The sequence below is a fragment of the Gastrolobium bilobum genome, unplaced genomic scaffold (genome assembly GCF_033153095.1).
Source record: "Gastrolobium bilobum isolate Gb01-03AN ecotype WA unplaced genomic scaffold, APGP_CSIRO_Gbil_v1 utg696, whole genome shotgun sequence".
Lineage (NCBI taxonomy): Eukaryota > Viridiplantae > Streptophyta > Magnoliopsida > Fabales > Fabaceae > Gastrolobium > Gastrolobium bilobum.
This window is the reverse complement of record NW_026896901.1, coordinates 156360-162500: the sequence shown is the minus strand read 5'-3', so window position 1 is coordinate 162500 and position 6141 is coordinate 156360.

The window sequence follows — 6141 nt, the reverse complement described above, 5'->3', positions numbered from 1 at the left end:
GAGAGGATTTAATCCCCTCTAATAATTGTTATCAAATAATTAAGTGAGTAACTGCTTATGACATGTTAATCTCAAACTAAATTAAGAAGCCAAACAATCAAAGAGAATCCCTAATTCGTAATTTTGTTACAGAAGTGTTTGAGGCCTTCGATCGGATTAATGGTTTTCGATAGAAAAAAGACCAGTGGTGGTGGATATTACTTGGCAATTCTCAGGAAAGATTTTGTTAAGGTCAACTATGATGGTGCTGCACGTGGCAACCTTGGTCAAGCATCCTGTGGAGGGGTTATTCGTGATGCACAAGGAAGATAGATTGTGGGTTTTGCATTTAGGTTAGGTGTTTGTATTCTTTCAAAGCTGAATTGTGGGGTGTCCTCTGGGGTTTAGAACTTGCTTGGAGTTGTAAGTGGTTATTGAAAGTGATCATCGTGTGTGGTCACTGTGATCACCAACCATGGTGTAGCTGCTCGTGAGGGTCATATGATCTCTCACATACGAGCATGGCTCCGAAAAGATTGGATCATTTCTTTAATCACACCTACAGAGAAGACAACGCTTGTGCAGATTGAATGGCGAATTATATCCTTAATATGAGCAAGGATCTGGATCAGTTTGTGAGCAGAGAGCCTCTTCCTGGTATCCGTTGGGTTTATCTTGCTGATCTGGCTTTCGTGGGAAGACCACGTACAATGGTCATCTAGTAATTTTGTTTTTCTTTTTGGGCTTAGGCCCTCTCAATTACCAAAAAAAAAAGAAGCCAAAGGTTATCAACATTAACAACACTTTTATCCTAAACTAATTGGGGTTGGTGGTAGATGAACCCGAATGAAAGGTACGAAGGAATAAAATAATATATATATATATATATATATATATATATATATATATATAAGTAAAAATAAAAGGGGTGTAAAATAAATAAATAAAATAAAATAAAAAGAAGAAGATGGGGAAAGGGAAACAAGATAAAGGAAAAGAAGGGAAAAAGAAGAAGAGGGGATAAAGAGAAAAAAGACTAAAAAATGACCATTTGAAACATAGGAATAACAATGGATCTAACCTTCTACCACGCTAATAACTTTTCTCTATTGCGTCCTAAGGCACATCGTCCACCAATCTATATCTCACTCCATTAAGTCTTGTTTTACTACCTTCCCTCAAGTAAGTTTTGGTCTACCTCTACCTTTCTTTGTGTCGAGCTCTTGGTAACAAACTTTTGTTCTTATTAGAGCATCTAGAGGCATTCTTATTACGTGCCAAAACCACCTCAATCTATGTTTTCTCATTTTTTCTGCCAGAGGTAGTACTCCAATCTTACATCGAATATCTTCATTTATTATCTTATCCATCCTCTATAATTACACATCCACCTTAACATCCTCATCTCTGCTACTCCCATTTTATATGCATGTTGCCTATGTGCTGGCCAACATTCAGCTCTATATAACATTACATGTTGTACTGCTATTCTATAGAATTTTCCTTTTAGGTTAAAGGGAATTTTGCAATCACACAAAATTCCAGAAGCACTACGTCATTTCATCCACCCTGATTTTATTCTATGATTTACATCCTCATCAATCTCTTCGCCTTTTTGCAGAATGAATCCCAGGTATCTGAAAGTATTTTTCTTGGGTACCTCTTGACCAAGTAAATGCACGGGATCTTGGTCTACATCTCTTACCAGAGAAAACTCGCACTTCATATACCCTGTTTTGCTCTGACTTAACATAAATCATTTAGACTCTAACATGCTTCCCCATTAAAAAAACAAAACAAAGAAGCCAAAGGTTCACCCCTAAAAGAGTTTTCAGTCATACTTTATTTAAGAAACTTGTTTGTAACCTTCATTTTTTTCGAGTTCAAACGTAATATTTGTTGAGGTAGGATATTTTTATTATTAATTTTTTTTTTACCACTCTAATCACCATTGAATTAGAGGAAAGGTTGAATAAAGTGGGAGAAAAGAAAAATAACTTTTGAATCCAATGATGATTAGAATAGTAGTAAAAAAAATTAGTAGCCATACTTTCACGTATTGTTTTATATTTTTTGTATAGTTATTTTTTAACAGTTATTTTTAATTTTATCCTTTTGTTGTAGTGTGATGTATATTTCATAACTATTTAAGAACATGTATATAAACGTTGAAAGCAAACATAATTTAATACATAGATACAATAATTTTAAAGAAATTTTTTTGGTAGATAATTTTAAAGAATTTTAAAATATGATATGGTTAAAATATAATTAAAAGCTTAGTATAATAACATAAGGGCAATCTTAAATTGAAATAAACACATCAATTTTTCATTAGTCATTTTTATTTATTCTAAACATCATAATATATTATTGTTTGTCTAATAAATATGGTATTTTATTTATATTAATGCAAAAAATTTAAACAATAATAAAATATATAAAAATATTTTAAAAATGTTAAATATGATATGTATCAAATACTGTTATAACAACTATTTTAAAATTTAGATACTTTAAAGATAATTATGTACATCGAGCATTATTCTAATATCATGAGTGGAACCTTGGAATATCCTCTACGGATGAGAAATGTGTGCATAATTATTCGGCAGAAATTTACACCGTAGAAAATATTTTCAAATGAATCTACTTATGAATTAGGTGTGTTAACTATAACTCAAATTTTATCCTGTTCATTGGTGTGTGTGAATATATAAATAGCTGTACAAATAACGGAGAACGTGATACTTATTATTTATCATTATTTTAAGATATATTTTAATCGGTTCATTGCTTTGTGACTAGTTTAATTTCAGGATGAATTTTAAAATTAAGGCTTTAAACCAGTATTATTAAACCTGACCTGGACATTTACCAAATCGGGATATTGGGTCACTGGTCGAACCAGTTGATCCAGATATATAAAATTATGTATAAATACGAACATATAAATTTATTATATTCTCCATATTTAAAATGAGTTAAACAAGGTTCACTAAATAAACTCAAAAATTATACAATCACACTTTTACAAGTTCACAAAGCACAAATAAATGAAAATGCACGCCATTATTATGTCGATGTAAATTACAACTCAAAATCCCATAGCATACCTCTCAATGACATTCAAAAAGTCAGATCTTGTGAACTCATATTTTTTAAATTCATCTACATTGAAATGACATATGTCACATTTTCTTAATTTATTGTTTCGCAAATTACTTCATTATTGGAATTGAAATTTGAGGTTAGAAGAGTATACTACTATGAAATAAAATTACAAAAGTTTTTAAAATGAGTTCTACGTTTTTTTAACAAGATGAACAATTTTGGTTTTTTTTTTTTAAATGCATGACCTACTGGGTCATCAGTTTTGATCGGATTTGGTCATGTTTTGACTGGGTCCGACGGATGGTCGGTCCGATACTTAACTTGAATCGGTCTGATGACCAGTCTGTCGGGTTTCGGGTCAACCCGGGTTTGACAACATTACTTTAAACCCCTCTCAAAGACGGTATTAGAAAAGATCGAATACATACTCTTAAACTCACATGCTCAGTTTTCTATACCAACTGAACTATCATCATTTGGTAGTTATCACTATTTTAGGCTTATCACCCTTATTATCTATTTGATTATCGTATAATCAATTTAAAATCAATGGTAGTTAATTTTTCTATTTTTTTCAACCTTTGATCAAACAATGACTAAATAGGTAAGAAGAGTGATAAGTTTAAAATGATGGCAAGTATAACCGCCACATAACAATATATAGCAGCATAAAAAACTTTAAATAATGTTATAAAAAAAAAAAACTTTAAATAAAATTTGAATTTCATAAATAAATAAGATAATAAAAACATAAAAAAAAAACTTGACTTTAGTTCTCAAGATATACGTACCGAATTAATATCACTTTTTTCGTAAAACATAGCTAGAGTCTTTCATTGCACTATTTAAATACAGCTTCAATCGCGCTTGATGTTGAAATTTCAGCTGTAGGAATCTCTGAACTATTCATACTGCACCCAACCATATATAGGAGCCTCTTGAATATGCTCCGGGAGCATAAGCTCCCGTGCTAAAAGTAGAAAAAAATTTGGATTCAGATGAAATTTTAAATATATATATATATAAATGAAAGAAAATTTTTCTTTTTAAATAAAGAACCATAGAATAGTGTTATGGGTCTGGAGTATATTAGAAAAATCCCATATATAGTTGTTTTTGTTTATTTCTTTACATATTTAATTCTTTTGATCATTTGATTTTTTTACTCAGAGGACTCATTCTTTCTGCACATTTTGTCTCACGTCCTAAGATGAAATCAAATTATAAAAGTATTCCACCTATTTTGAGCCCTGTCGGCATGGGTTCTGGTTTTATTGCTTACCAGTTACCGAGGCATACACCATATGAGTCAACAAACTCCACTATTATATATAGGGAAATAATACTCTTATGCTACGTAAGAGTACATCATTTTTCTACACTAATTCGTTTTCCGTACCAATTAATTTTTCTTTTCTTTTTTAATATAAAATATGAGACCCACATTTAATTTCTCTCTATTTTTTTTATCTCCTACAATCCTACAACATAAGAAAACTTAAAACCTTATATATAATATATCATATAAGTAATACCATGTATGTTTATCTTATGGTTCAGCTCGATTTATATTAATCAGTCGGCCTATGATTATCTTGTGATATAATATTATGTCTATTTTTTTATGTTTACTTTATCTCAACCGGTCGTCATTTGTTTTCTCTTCTACTATTAGCTAAGATTGTAATTTAACAATGTGAAGATAAATGGATAAAATAGATTTCAAAAAATATAGAGATAATTTCCAATTCCTAAAATATTTATTATGCATTTTGAGGTTATCATTCCAAAAACTAATTCAAAGAGTGTGACTGCTCAAGATTTTATAAACCTCATATTATTTCTTATGCAACCAATATGAGATTCAAAACAAAAAATCTTTAACCAAACTATTATTATTAATTTTTTTGGAAGTTAAAAAAATTATTAAAGCATAATTATTAATAGACAGTAAATTAAAGCGTAATTATTTATAAAAAAATTAAAGCGTAATTAGTTCAATTTAGCCCGTGAACGTTATGTTCAGAATTTTGGCCGACCTTTAGTACCAAGTTGAGTTTAGTCTATGTGAATATAAAAATGATTCCTTTTAGATTTGAATCATTGAAAAGAAAAGAAAAACAAACAGATCACATCAAAACCACCTTCATGCACCAAGGGTAACATTTTTATTAGTGTAATATGTACATACAGCGAAAATTAATCACATCCATTTATATGCTCCGAAAACTAAGATTTTCCTTGATAAGGAAAAAAAAAAAAGCTAAGACTTCCTTTGATTTTACAGCAAAACATCTTAATTATTTTTTCTACTTATGCTGTTTTAAGTTGAATGATTAATAATAATTTGATCTATTAATCTATTAGCAAAGTGCAGTGTTATTGGTGATGCTGTGATTATTGCGTTAATTATTCATGCGTGTTATTGAAGATGCTGTTTGGCTCTATATTATACGATAAGGTAAATATGTTTGGTATGCCTAAAATTAGTACAATGTAAAATTTAGACTTGTTTGTTTTGTTTTCATTATCATTATCATTTAAGACACCGCAAGTCTTCAATTGAAACAATGCACACGACAACTCATCTGCTTTTCTGGCAAACAACAATTTTTTTTTTTCCCAAGCAAAGCCTTTGGACTGACTCGCGGTATGAGCCCATTGGGGCCATGAATCATAACAAAGTTCTCTGGACTTAGACCATATGCAGTTCAAAGTCTGCAGAGGAAACAAACACCGAAAAAGTGTTTTCCGGTTTTCCCTACCAGTAAAATAGAAATGTATGAACCAAATGGGTGTAGTGGCAACACAAGTAGACTAGGTGGGGAGAGAAGAATTTGATTCCTATCAAATATATCTTTGGTCAGAGAGGGATGAGGAGCTTTAATTGTTATTGAGCTTTCTCTCGGGATTAGTCCCATAGTCGACTCAAAAAGTTAAAACTTATAAAATACTCGAATCTAAAAGAAATAATTAGGATTGATATAAAAAAAATGCATGAGTTGTGCAAGTGTAATGAATATTCTATTTGTTTATAGGGTAAGTTAT